Source organism: Pipra filicauda, unplaced genomic scaffold (genome assembly GCF_003945595.2).
Source record: "Pipra filicauda isolate LSUMZ 115617 unplaced genomic scaffold, ASM394559v2 scaffold172_size1731463_pilon, whole genome shotgun sequence".
NCBI lineage: Eukaryota > Metazoa > Chordata > Aves > Passeriformes > Pipridae > Pipra > Pipra filicauda.
In genome coordinates this window covers 27,512-42,350 of record NW_024104240.1, presented here as the reverse complement: position 1 = coordinate 42,350, position 14,839 = coordinate 27,512, and the positions used below count along the sequence as shown (strand labels likewise).

Genomic DNA, 14,839 nt, shown 5'->3' with positions numbered 1-14,839 from the left:
TTTTAAACAAATCAAACCAAGTTTATTTTCACAAGAGAGTATCTCCAGTAATATTTTATTCATGGCTTCCAGCTCACAGTTTCACTGCTTGAGATTCTCTGCATTAACATCGATGCCATGGAGGGGGACTGAGCTGATTCCACCTGGGACACACAGGATTAGTTCTTTTTGAGGGATTTAGTTCTTAAATATGAAGTGGATATGCCACTCTGTTCCCATGCTTGTGGTGCTATATTGGCACCTTCCAAGCAATTTGTGGGCAGGAGCTCTGCCCCTTAGCAAGCAGCCAGAGGATAGCAATGCAGCTAAGAGGACCAAGCTGTAGTTTTGCACAGCAAGTCTCCAGGAGTGCCGAAAAGCCAGATTTATGGAGAGAGGGCTGCATTCCTTCCCTGCTACACACTGCAGCATCCCCACCCACCAGCTGTGTCCCAGCCTCGCTGCAGCTACACCCCATCCCAGCAGAGGAGCCTTAAACGAGCTGCTTCATTCTGGGGAGTCCCACAGCCCCAAGCAGTCAGGTCTGGCTGTCCCTGTGTGTTTGCTCAGGGTGAAATTTGAGGGCTCCCATTTCTCTTTGCAGCTCCCTCCCTCCCACTTCATCTGAGAAGGTGTCCTCTGCTCGCCCTCGCTCCCGGGTGTCTCGGGTCTCACGTGTCTCCCTGGCAGTGAGATGGTTCTGATAATGGCCTGAAATATCCTTTGGTCTTGTAGAACTGGTGCAGCCCTGATCGTGTTACAGCTCCACTCATGATCTTGATCCTGCTTACTTTGGAAAACGGCAGAGGGATAGTCCCATCTGCTCCTAAGAAAGAGAGGAATTAACAATTCCCTGTTCCTTGCCAAGGGCCAGAGCTCTGAAGCGTGACCTCTTCTCACATGTCTGTTGTCAGACGTGCTACCTGCCTGGGAGAACCCAGAAAGATTAGGACTCGCTCCCTTTGGCTCATGTCTCTTCCTTATTTGTCTCACTTTAGGACAAGTTTTTAGTCTGAATCGTTGGCTTATCCTGTGTAAATACCCAGGAGCCCAAACCTCCTTGCCAGGGTTTGCATGTCAGTGAGTTATGTTGATAGGAATTATCAGATCACAAAGAACCACCCTGTAACTCCATACCATGGGACAACTGGGAACTTGTCCAAAACAAAATGCACTTCCTGAGCAGGGGCCAAGCAGCCAGATCTGCTCAGCTCCCGGGGCTCTGAGTCCACAGGCTAAGCTTGCCCTTGGGTTTAGTTCTTAACCCAAACTTCAGAATTGGGTGAAACCAACTTAAGTCGTGAGCTCAAATCTGTCCCATTTGCTCCCCTCCAGCCCTGACAGACCAGAAAAGAACAACAGATTTAAACACTTCACAACTGGAGCTCATCTCCTGCAGAAAGGGAGTAGAACTGAACACCAGGAGCTGATGCACAGACCCACTTCACGGTTTCTCCTGCAGCCATTAAACAGAGGTGGGTTTGTAAGCAGGTGCCTCCATGCTCACGTGCCTGAGGCACGGAGCAGTTCCTGGAAGAATGCAATCCTGGCTGCTGTAAGAGAAGACCCACTGAGCTGTTCAACAGTGCCACGCTGTGTTTTAGGATCCTCAACAGAAAGAAGCGATGCCTCGGGAGCTCCTCCAGCGTTTTTGCTGCTCTTTAAGGAAGGCAATAGACTGTATAGTTATCACCTGAAATGGGATCAAATCCCTCCCACCAAACTATACAACCTACTACCTCACCTCCACAGAGCAGAACGGAGGTCTGGCCCGACTCAGGGACGCTGCAGATTCACAGATTTGCTTTCCTTGCACCACCTGCCTCCATGCTGGGTGTAGAAGTAGATGATGAGAACTTGGTGTAGATGATGAGACCTGAAGACCTGACTGTCTCCTTAGGAAAGACAGTAGATTGTATAGTTAGCTCAAAGGGAGGACCAGACTCCACAACTATTCAATCTACTACCTCAGCCTCAAGGACAGCTTGGGACCGTGGCAGCCTGAGGCACTGAGATGATCCTTATCCAGGCATCTGCTCCTCTGCAGCTCCTGTGAGGAGAAACACAAGAAAAATCATCAGAATTCATCACACCAGGGGAAAGGAGAGTCATATCCAACCTTGTCCTGGAGTGCTCCTTCCTTCTTTAAACCTCCTTCAGTCCATTTGGACTAGCCCTTACCTTGCAGTCTCACTGGCTGCAAACTTTATGCACCCAAGGGCGTACGGGAGCAGCAGCCCTGCCCTTGGAGCCCGGGGCCACACATGGAGATAGCAGAGCTCTCGAGAAACTGCAGCAACGCCAAGCACAGCCAGCCAGGCTGACCTCACCTCCTGAACACACAGCGTATCTAGAACAAACCTGCCAGGCCAGATAAGAGAATCCATCAATTTAGCTGCTGTGCACTCCAGGGAATTGAGCAGATTAGAAATAACTGAGTACAAGGAAGCTTTTAGGCTGCAAATGTAATGGTATCGAGTACATCAAGGCAGATCTTATTTCCTAAACAAATGAGTGCAACATGCAGCCGTGCTGTCCCTCTAATGCTGCAGCCCAGCCAGGAGGTATTAGCATGGATCCAGACAGACTGGCTTCCCCCCAAGCCCTTGGCTCACCTTCTGAGACTTTCTCCTTCTCTGTACACCCAAATACAGATGCAAGGTATTAAGCTGGTAGTTGAAAAGAAACGTGTGAGGTTCTTTTGCAACGAGAAAGAATTCCCCCTTGGAGATTAAAGGAAGCCATAATGATGAGGGAGCCACCAGTAGCACGCCAAGCACGTGCATCACAGCAGAGACCCAAAGACAACTTCCCATAGGAGCTCAACAGGAGATGTCCCCAACCCCCTCAAACGTGCTGCAGTGAGAGAGGAGGGGGCTAAGGCAGAAGTCCCCAAAGGGACAAAAGCTGCCTAATGCTTTGTGCTTCCACAGATAACAGCCAACAGCCTTAATAAGTAAGATTCCCAAAGGTTTGGTGAACTACTGTAGCTGGAATGCTTGTGAGAGTTTAGGGTGGCCTGGGGTACAAGAGAATTTTTGCAGCAGGCTTGGGAAGTATTCCTTTGCAGAGCTTTCCACGAGTCCTCCTCACTGGCATCCAACACAGCCCAGGTAATTCTCTTAATTTCCTTTGACAAACTGATCCTTCACGAGGAATGACCCACTGTGCCAGGCCATCTGGCCCAGGCCTCTCCTGGTGTGACAGGGTACAAACAATGTCAAAAACCCAAGGTGGCAGGGCTGATTCCTACAGCATTTAATACCCAGCCCATCCACAGGGCCAGGTACCTTCCATCCCAAACAGCCTGCTGACAGGAAATACTATTTTTCCTGTTTTATCAGCATAGAAAGTGGTGCACAGAGGTTGCTCATCGTTCTCAGCATGTGCAACACCAGCCATGGTGGCAAGAAAACCAGTGGGTGCTGCACTGGTAGAGGACTGGTAGAGGAGATGGGTGGCCCAGATGATTCCTGGGTGATACACAGAAGCAGAGGATGCTCGTCCTTCTTGGTACTGAGACTTTTGGCAACTGACCTAGAGAAACAATTTTTCCTGATTCCCAATCTGGTGGCTTATATTTTAAGCATGTAAGCCAGATGTCTAGGCCAGGCATTTAAAAGGTCACTCTTGATACCATTGCAGAGTACAGGCATTTGGGCCAATCTCAAACCGTGGGTGGGAAATTACATTAAATAACTCTGAGATCACACAGATGTAATTATACATGGAGAGAGAAAAAAAAAAATCCCTTCTGACTTCTATAAGTAATCCTGAAAACAGAAGATTTAATTATAATAATTGTCTTAATGAATATAGGTTTTGGGAATACCCAGCTGCTGACTCTGCAATCCTGATCTTGCCAGGATCTGTGAAGAAAGGAGTCAAACAGGAGGATTTCAGAAATACTGTGCCCAGTAGGGATCACTAAGAGCATCCTACCCTTAGTATCACTGTCACACTTGTTTGTCCCATACAAATTGCAGAGACAGAAACACCCTCTCCTGATGGCTCACGGTCTAAACCACCAAGACAAAAGATGGGGAAAGAAAGGGAAGCAGAGAGGTGCAAAAATTTCCCAAAGATCACACAGTGAGTCCATGGTGAAGCCTTGGGAAGTCTGGCTTCAGTCTCTGGTCACACTGCCAGGCAAAGGTTTACCTGGGCCAGCCTACCCAGGTTAGGACAGGAGCACATCCACCTCTCCCGACTGTCTTTGACAGCTCAGTGGTAAAACCCTGCTGGGGTTTCACAACGAGGCATTATGAATTAGTCATATATCCATTCAGCCACCAGATCTGTGCAAACTCCATATCTACCAAGATTCTCAGCAAAAATCCCACGACAATCACTGAAATGAGCCTTGTGAGTTTTTTAAGCCCATTTTTCGAAGATTTTCAGATACTTGATTGTCAAGAACTGGATCTCTTTGAAAAACACCTTTTTCTGTGCAGGCTTTAAGGTAGCAGCTCTGCAATTTTCCCCTTCCAGATTCATAGGAATCCTTCAAAATGCCAAAATTTGATTTTTGTGAAAACACTTGATCGGTCTGTTTGAGACTGCAGGAAGTTCCCTGTGCTCACAGTGTGTCACCGCATGGTCTCGCTGTCTAGAGGTGCTTGTAGGGGTGAGGAAAATTAGCAGGTAAAGGATTAATATGTTTCTTCACAGCAAGATCCTCCAGGCTGGCATAAAAATGATATTTCCAGTCCAGCTTTCAGACTCCATTTTAGGATCAAGAGGTGACCTAAACTGTTCCTCATTTAGCAGGGCTCAGGGTGGCTCATGATGACCCCAGCAAACAACCCAAGGTGATGCCCCCCAAATTTTGGAGCATCTACAGACCAAAGATGCTCAAGCACAGCCAAGTCTCTGCCTTTAAAACAAGGAAGGAGGGAGCCCACCTTGGAGAGTAGCTGGAAGGGCTCCGAAGCTTTGAGGAGCTGATCTGGTTTATTAAGGAGCACTGAATGAAATGGAGGAGGGGGGGAGGAGGAAACCATAAAACAACAAAGTCGCTGCTTTAAAAGCTGACACTGCTTTCAGCCTTTGTGTAGCCGCGGTCCCGCGCGCCGGTGCCAAAACGTGCCGGGGACAGGCAGGAATTCTCAGCGGGAATTCAGGGCCCTGAGTCTCCAAGAGGATTTTCAGCCTCCCGGAGCACGGGCCGGGCTGGGGCAGGAGCGGCCCTGGCGTCCACGGAGCCGCCCGGCGGCGCCGGCACAAAATGGCCGAAGTGGCCATTTTGTCCCCTTGGCTTTGCCTGGAAGGGACCCGGCAGTGGCTCCACGTCCTCGCCTCGACACCTCGCCGGGACGGAAAAACACAAAGCAAACAGACCAGAAGGGGGAAAAAAAAAAAAAAAAAAAAAAATTGAAACTCAAACCTAAAATAAGCAAAAAAACGAGCGTGGAAGGTTTCGGTAGCTCCCCGGCGTTGCCGGGATGTGCAGCCACGTCCAGCGCCGCTCGGAGCTGCGCGTGAGGCAGCGAGGAACTCGCTCGCACAAAAAGCAGAAAACACCCCAAAAAACCACCTTGGGCCAACCCTTTGCCACGGGAAAGCAAAAAAGTGACATTTGCCAAACTAGCCACAGGGACAAGTTGCTTTTAGCTTCTCCCAGGCCAGGTGAACCTCTCGGCAAAGTAAGGCTGACCGCCCTCCCAGTTGGTATTAAATATCCCTCCCGGTCCTAAAGTTGGTATTAAATATCACGCTTTGAAACAGTTAATCAAAGGTACCGTGAATAGGGAAGGGGAAATGGAAGTAAAAATATTTCAAGTTCAATCCTGCAACAGCTCCTGCCTCTTAGCAATGCTTTTCCTCCATACGCTTTAATGACATGGGGAGTATTTCACATCAACTTCGTCATGGCATTTATTATTAAACAATTAACAGGTATCTTAATAAATAGCTGCTCATCTCTTAGGGGTTGTCTCGAGTCTGTCTCGAGTCCCATCAGATGTTTCTAAACATCTGGATTATTATTAATGAATCTGATATTTTTATCTACAATACAGGCATCTGTAACTTGCTTGTTACATGACTTATCTTTTATTAAACCTTCTTAAATACATTATTAGAGGTGGCCACAAAGGCAACGGTTTTTCTAAACGTTTGTGTATTTTCCTTGTAAATCTGCATATAATTCATCCTCTCCTGAAGCAAAAAAAAAAATCCAAGAATTTTTGTTACAAAAGACAGGCGCTACTTATATTCCACAGAGTAATTTCTCCAAATACTAAAAATAAGACAAAAAAATAATCTTTCAGGCTTATTTTTACCTGTTCTGTACTCAATTCTATAGGTTAACTCAAACATCTAAAGAGAGAAGAACCTTTTCTGTAATATTTTGTAAAACTCTTCTAATTAATACTGTTTTCCTCCTTGGAAAAGCTGCTCATGAAAGGTGTGTAGGTAACATAGATTTGGACCAAAATATTTAATTTTCAACACGAACCACCCTCCCAGTGCCCACCCAAGCAGCCCCAGCTCCAGGACCACCATTACCCCTGCAATTCCCTGTATTGTCTGTTCATAAACAAGCCAAGGAGATACGGAGGCAAATACCTTTCTGTGCAAGAAAAGCGATTTCACCTCTTTCTGCTCTCCTTCCCAGCTCCTCTCTGAAAGTGTCTGCTTCTCTCCACATGTCTGGACAGCCACTCAAGGAAAGGTAGGACGATCACTCCAACAATGCTGCCTTATCAGAGCCCGATCCCCCCATGCCACCGGACAGAGATCTACTCCTCGGAGCGTCCATGAACGAAACGATGTGACTACCAAATCCAAGACATCCAGGCTACTGAAGGAAATGCAGAATCGCTTTGGGAAAAAAAAAAAATCGCTTTTATTTGGCACAAGTTCTGGTATTTTTGCCACGTTTCTGTGCAAAATTTTATGGCAACGCCACCAAGTTGCCTTAAACTTTCAAGGCGTGTTACTGTTGATGGCGTCTCTGTTGTGTATCACACCTTAACGTGTGCAGGATACACAGAGAGAGCAGTAAACAGGTTGTTATCACAGTTCAGCTCCAGCCTTGGGAGAAAAGCAAGGGCTTAAAAAGCCAAGAACAGCTATTGCTTTTAATATTTAAATTGAGATTTTTTTTATTCCTGAGATGAAAACTTTCAAGGCAAGGAGGCAATAAACAAAATAAACCAAAAAAAAAAAAAAAAAAAAAAAAAAAAAAAAAAAATATCCTCCGGATTACATCAGCTAAATCCAGGCACTGCCAGCTCAGTGGAAAGGTCAGATATCGTATTCACCAAAAACAAGAGGACACACAACAGGTTAAAACGCTACCGTCCGGCAATGACCGGCTCTGATCATACCAAGCCGATGTGTAAAACCATCCGCCCGTCCAAAAAAACAAATTAGACAACAGTGCTCTCTGGTACTTTACAAATCCAGGAGAAAGGAGGGCTGTTTTATTGAATATAGCGAACAAACCTTTCCGTCCGGCTATTCCGTGCAGCCCTGCGACTCTGCGTGCACCGAGTAGCCTTACGCTGCTAACACAAAAGCTCACTTTGGCAATTCCAGGCATTTTCAGTGCTCAACATACGCCAAAACTACCCACTCTCTGACTTTGGGCTCGTTCCAAAAGGTCCTTTTTTTTTTTTTTCTTTTTTTTCTCTCTCTCTCTCTCTCTCTCTCTCTCTCGCTACAGCCGGTGCCACGTAGAGACGGGAGAGTTGGGCTCAAATATGGCTGCAGCCTCCAAAAAAGAGCCAAGTCCCAGCGTCCCGGCTTCCCCCTTCCAGACGGAAAACAAAATGGCCATGGAGCAGCCATTTTGTTTGCTGCGGGATGGGAGGGAGAAGGGAAGGGAGGGGAGACGCAGGCCAGGAGGGAAGGATGGGGAGGAGAGGGAGGGAGAAGGGAGGGCGTCAATTCGGCAGGAACCCAAAAGCTCTGCAGCGATGCCCGGGTGCGTCCTCCCTTCCTCCCGTCCGGCCCTGCAGCAGGACTGGGGTGGAGGGACGGACGTAGAGTCGGCTTTTCCAGCCCTCCCAGGCTGGTTGAGCCTGAGTTGTCCAGCCTGACAGGGGTTACGCTTCCTTCCCTGGGCCTGGCTGGCACCTCCATCCCGCCCGCTGGCATGGGCAGGGTCCTGCCCGGCCGCTGCCGGCACCGCAGGGCTTGGGCTCTGCCAGAGCTCCCGATGGGAACCGGGCAGGAGAGCGGAAACCAACCCAGTAACGTCAAACTCCTGAACTTCCCTGGGCAGGAAATGGTGTAAATAACACCCGCAGGGAGGGGGAGAGGAACCCGGCGCGGGCGAGGAGGCCTTGGGGACAGCACGGCCTCTGCAACCCGGATCCGAACGGCACCGGCAGGAGGAGCAACCCAAGCTCTCCTTGCTCAGTCCCGTCATGATGAGCCTGCCCCAGAAACGCAGGCTCTGTCCAGAAGGGCCTTGTGCCTGCAAAAAGCCTCACATAAGCTCCATGACTTTTATCTTTCTGCCCTTCCACGGACCAGCACCACAACTGCCCATTGTCTTGGGCAACCAGAGAGGCATTTCACTGCACCCTCATTCCCTAAAGCACAGGGCTGAGCTCCCAGTTAGCACCCAACAAGATGCACAGGTGAATCCCACCCTTGACCACAAACATTAAATCCCTTCAAATCCTGACCAAAAAAAAACAGTGAGAGGTTTTAGAGCAAGGCAAACACCTCATGACCTTTCTTGAGAGTACCCAGCATGGAAAAGCCCTTAGGAGGACACAAACCAACACCCTCTGGGCTTTCCACTTCTGTAGGTGGGACAAGCGGTGAAAATCAGGACTATTCCAGGATTTAGGATGGGTAGGAATTTGCAGTGCCCTAAGGATGCAGGGAGCTGGAAATGCCAAAACCTAGCACATCTTTGAAGCTGTTACAGGACTTGTAGGAAAATCCTTTAAGGAAGGTTGTTAATTGGACAAGGCACTTTTTGGCATATTCACATGGGATAAATTTAAGCACAGGAGGCTGGACCTGCCCAGCTTCAGCTGGTCACCGGGGAAGGAAATTTCTCTGCAGAGTAATTCCAAGCAGAAGCAGAATGCCAACATCTCGAGTTATCCTGTGAAGAAAGCTGAAATCTTAAGACTGTTTTTAATAACCACTATTCCTTACTGTCTGATCCCCACCAACTTCCTGCAAAGTAACCTAAGATGTCCAGGTGAAAATTGCTATGGATTTATTGCTTAGTAGCTTGCTATGATTGATTAGGCTTATTAAAATATCCCTGAAAATAAGCATCACCTGTAAAAAACTCTATTGAGAGCCTGCCCAGGATATCCTGACTTCATATGGACTTGGTCTCGAGCCATGTGACCTCAGAGGTAGGTTTATGCACTTCAGATTAACCTTGAAGTCTGGGAACTTTGAAGGCATTTAAGAGATTCAAGTCTGGTTAATTTTACTAGGATTTGGGAAGGCAAGGCTTGCTTGAAAATGCCTTTGCACAGAAAGAACAGTGCATTTCTCGTGCAATACTTTTGCAGGAGAAGCAGCAAGACAAGTTGCAGGATGAAGACCAAAGGGCTCTGGATAATTATAGCAATAGATAAGAATTATAGCAATAGATAAGAATGGCCACATGCAGCATGTCAGGTTGAAGCTAAGAATGAAAACCAATTTCAGCTGCTCTGGCACCAATATTCTCTTCTAGAAACCCCCTGACAAACTGAGGAACTCTTATTCTAACTGAATATGAACACAACAGAACAAGATACATTCACAAGACAGTCCCAATAACAGGGTCTCTGGATCAACTAGGCAGCACCTTCCTGGTGCTCCTGAGATGAAGCAATATGGAATTAGGGACATGCATAGGGCTGGGATTGCTGAAGATATCAATAGCACACCCAAAACTGTCTATAGCCCCTCTGCACTAGTTGCTTATTCAATATATCCCAGTCAAATGGGGGAGTGCACAGGGTGGGAATACAGAGAATAAACAAAGGGGGGTGTTTGGGAGGCTTATGGAGGGGAGAGTGTTGACTGTGTAAGCAAGGGAATGAGATCAGGAATGCACAGGTTTTGTGGACCTGGGTTCCTGAGGGAGCCGAGACGGTTTGTGTCAGGAGAGGGAGGTGTGAATATGATTAAAATGCTGGAGCTTCACGAAGGGCAAGGGAGGATTTTGCAAGGGAGATATTTTTGCAGCCTCCAATCTGGGCTGCTGTGGGTTTAGTAAACTGGTGGTAGATTAAGACATGGTCATGAAAGGAGTCCCTTCTACAGGATAGGCCTCTTGCTTCAGTGCTTTCTGCTCTCAGGTGCTGTTGCTGTGCTCCCATTCAAGGCACACCCTTGACATTCCTGTTTGAGCTTCCAGTGGGCAGGGCTGTGACTGCCTGGGCTGGTTGGAAGCCAGGAGCAAAGGACTGGTAAGCACATGGCCCCATAATTAAGCCCTGGGAGACTCTCTTCTTCTGGGACATATCATTGCATGCAGGAGTTGGTTCTTGTTCTACACACACATCCTTGCTGCCAAGGACTGTCATTTGATAGTAGGCAGAGCACAGAACTCTCTCTGCCTTCAGGTCAGAGCTGGGTGGGGAGAACAAGCCTCCCTTTTCTGTTTGTGACCAGGACTCGTGAGAAAGGGTCTGTGATGCTGTCATGGGTTTGCAAGCCAGAGAACTCTACCCTTGTGCTTTAGCCCTGAGTTTTTTCCTACCACGCTGCAAGGCTGTGGAAATCAGCTGCTCACCATCATGTGTTTGAGTCGGAGGACTTCCTCAGCATCAAAGCTTCCCCTCTGGCTGTTTGCTGGAGCCTCTTTGGGTCTTACCCTTCTGGTCTGATCACATCCCAGTGAGCCTCTACAAACACAGCCCCACTGTCATCTCTCACATGCTCTCTCCTCCCCACATTGGCCATTTTGCTTCTGGGTCATGAAATTTAGAGTGGACAAGAATGTGAGTGAGGAGGTAACGGGGTTTAGCCATTTGGTGGTGAGAAAAACTTTCCTGGTGAACGAGAAGTGGCACTGGCTTTTTATTCCTTAGCTGGTGCATGTGGGTGAAGCAAATTGCCTTCTCTGGGTATTTGGATGGTTTGCCAGTGGTACTTTTCCTCGCTGGGCCTGAGCACTCTCTTGGGAGTTTTTCGGATTCCTTCATTTCTGTCTTGAGGGAACTGTGTGCACAAGGCACCCTCAGCAGCAACAAAATCATTTGGGAAGGGAAAAAAGCCAGACTTGACAGCTGAGCTCCTGCATCCAGTCCTAGTGAGTCACTTTGCTTCTGTTTCCTCCTTTGGGAGACAGATATTCCCTACCTGGGATGCTGAGAAGGTTAATTAGTTAATGTACTAATTAACCGAATGTGCTTTGAACAATGGAATTGCTTGAGGCAGTAGATCTCATGAAGGTCTAAGTCTAATACTGGCTTTAACAAGATTGGGCTCCCAGTTCTTATCAGCTGGGACACCTTGCCCTCAGCCAGGGAGAAAAGAATTGAACTTACATGCATTATTCATACTATTGCCACAGCACTTCTGAGGTAAAAACGGGCAGAGTCCATCCAAGCTCTTTCCTGCCTGCTTCTCCCACCAAGGATGAAGGTGGAGCTGCCTTCTCACAGACACAGCTCTGGGGCTCCAGACCAGGAAAACACAGAAATCCAAACCGGGGTTTTTGACAACTTTGCTTGGTCTTTTTGCTACATGCCCAGCAGTCTGTTTGTGACCCACATCCCACCCTGCTCCAAAGCATGCTTGCACACGAGGCAGTTTCTCCTCCCTCTTCCAGAAGATGGATGGTGGCAGAGATGGCAGAGAGCACTCTGCCTGCTAAAGTGAGAGGTGGCTTCACTTTCCACATCACTGGGACCCATCCCAGACTGGATTTGGAGCTGCATGAATCCTGCAAGCCAAACCACTTTAGACTTTGGCCAGTCCTGAGTTCACCCAAAAGCCATTATATGCAGCTTCAAGCATCTTATGTGTCTATGGAGGCGGCTGAACAGGGAAGTCAAAACCCATAGAGAAGGTCTAAACCTACTGAAAGGTTCCAATAGAGATATAACCACTGGAGCTGATGGAGACTGCCTTGATCCAGAAACCTTTCTTGACCTTGCACTGCATCAGGGTGCCAAAGGTACCCCTCAAGAGTGACACTGTTCCCAGGCCATCCTGGGTGACCTGGACAGAAGAGAAATCGTGACAGTTCAGATTGCTCAGGGAACTGAGTTTGATTTCCCAACATGAAGCTAAATTCCCCTTCCACATCAGCTCTGCAAGCTCTGAAACTCTGCAGGTTTAGCTGAGTTCCTCCCCAGCTGGAACAGCAAAGGCAATGTCACAGCTATTTCTTCTGTGTCACATTTATACAATGCAAAGACCTAATCTTAAGAAGCTGAAAATCATAATTAGGCAGGCAAGAACCTACAGTCTGAAAAATTCATCCCTCTTTAGTCTAGTCTGAGTCTCTGTATTGTATGAGACTCTCAAGGGCTGAGTTTTCAGAGCTGCATTTTCAGAATTGAACTGCTGCTGAAAGCAGGGCCCTTAAAATAAGCAAGATTAGCAAATGTTCCCACCTCCAGCAGTTCTGACAAGGACACCAACAGACAGATTTTCATCACCCTTTTGGCTGAGCCTTTCTGGCACTGTGGACAGATTTTCTACATGCAAAGTTCTTTATAAAACTCCCCCCTATAACATAGGAATGGCACAGATTCCTAATTGCAGCCAAGTTTGACCACAGACACCATTACATAGATCCAGCCCTTGGCCCTCTTTGTGAATGCAAAAATGCCTTGGAGAAATAATATTAATATGGCTTTGCTAATTGATGGTGTTTTGTTGGCTTTGAAGCATCTGTTGATGGACCATCCACAACTGTCATTTCCTAAACCCAGCTTTTTTCTTCTTGTTTATCTTCCCTGGCCTTGTTTGCACACAGCCACCACCCAAAAATCTCTCTCTGTCCAGGGAGTAGGATTTGTCACTCCTATTTCAGTAGCAGCAGAGCACAGAACAATATAGGGCCTGTGCAAACAACTGCTGCTGTTTTCTTTTGCTTTTCATTTATTCCTTAGTGGTAAATCAGTGCATTCCAAACCAAACAAAAATCAGAAGATTTAGGACCCAAAGAGCAGACCAGAGCAAAATAATAGGGGCTGAGGACAGGTTGCATTTAGGAATGAAACAACAAGTAGGCCTTGAAAGCAAATTAAATGTTTAACCTGTGCTGCATTCCTCAAATTGTTCCTGGCTGTAATGACACTTTGGCACTCAGCAAATGGCAGGATCAGGTGCCTGGGTCCCTGAACACCACACAGGGAGAGAACTGGGCTGAGCACAGAAACTGCCTGGGGTAGGGACCATCTTTATATGGTGTGATGGATCCCCCAGGACACCCCTGTGACCACAAGCAAGAGCCCATAAGTGCAGGTCCTGCAGGATACTGGGACTGGAATCTACAGGAAAAACCTGTAGATTTTTGTTCCAACTCTGTCACCAAGCTTGACCTTTCAGAAGACCATAGAGGGCCATGCAAGCTTGAGCCACTGCATTACAAAAAAACACATTGGTCCACACACCAGCTTCTCCTTTGACTTCATTTCAGCCCAAGCTGACACACTGGCCTGACATTGTAAGCCAATGCAGGGCTGCCACCTGTTTTTTGCATAGCTGGACAAGATTGTCAAGGAAAAGAAGGTGAAATGAATCCTCAGGATCCTGCACCAGCACTTCTCAACTTTAACAGCGTTCTTACAGAGCAGGACTGAGAGCCCAGTCCCTTCCACGACCACGTGGGGCCCGCGCAGCCCGTCCTCAGGATCCCGTGGGATGAACGAGGCTTTGAAGCCGGGCAGCCGGACATAATCCACCTTTACCTGCTCGCGGTAAAGCTGAGCTCGGACGAGCGGGCAGTGCCTGGAGAGCTGAGCTTATCTCCGTGTTACAGCGATCTCTCCGAACGCCTGTTCAAAGCCCTCTGGAGGAGGCGCCCGCCCTCCCCCCGGGGAAGGGGCTTTCCCTGGGCTCGGTCCCGCTGTTCGCAGCGATCCCGGTTTGTTGGAGCAGCTCTCCCGGGACTCCCTCTGGCCTGGCCTGCGCTGCCCATCCCAGCGGGGAGAGGGAGCAGACGCCGTCACGGCTCAGAGCGAGCCTTGTTCTCAGCCTGCCTGGAGTGGCCATGGCAGACACGGATAAAAGCGGTGCCCGGGAGGCATCTGCCTGCAACGAGGCGTGCGCGGCTGATGCGCAAGGATGAACAGATGGGTTGATTACACAGGGAGAAATGGACACTAATCGTATCCAGATTCACCAGCTGCAGGATTTCCTCCCGAGCCCTGAAGTACAGGAAGCCCTTACCTGCTTCGTTATCCTGTCTCTGTTCATTAGCCCCTTCCCCCGCCCGGGGAACCGCATCTCGCTAATCCCCTGGGCAGGGCAGGGCCCGGACTGCAAAACTGAGATGCAGATGGGAACTCCCACAGTGCTCAGGCATGGCTGGGTCGAGCCTCAGGTCAGGGGCCGATCCTGGCTGTCAGATCCAGCACAAGCTCCACTAGCTCAGGTTTCCCTACTCTGGGAGCTCGTTGCCAGACTCTTCTTTTGCTGCTGCCTCTCTGAAGAGTCTGGAAGATTTCAGGACTAACAAGAGCAAGTTGAACAACAGAGACTGTGTTGGGGTTCAACACATCATTGTGTGTTCTCACATCTCTGCTGAGGTGCGGCCGCTCCTGGGGTGGAGTGTGGTGTGTGTTAACAGCACATGGCTGATGGGGCCAGGGAGAGAAGGGGGGTTCGTGGATGGAAAACAGCAGAGGCAACCCCCAGCAAGCTGTAGGACAACTGGCCAGACTGAACTGGGAAGTGCTATTGGTGACCTCATCTCTATTCTTAT

At 48.5% G+C, this 14,839-nt stretch overlaps 1 long non-coding RNA gene across 1 annotated transcript; it reads right to left on the bottom strand.

The window, feature by feature from the left end:
- On the bottom strand, positions 1–6,791 carry LOC113991992. Its single transcript, XR_005562940.1, has 3 exons — positions 6,550–6,791; positions 1,724–2,029; positions 1–1,638 (listed from the first exon to the last, which is right to left on the bottom strand). It is a non-coding gene; the product is annotated as an uncharacterized LOC113991992 (long non-coding RNA).
- Between the last annotated feature and the right edge of the window lie 8,048 nt (positions 6,792–14,839).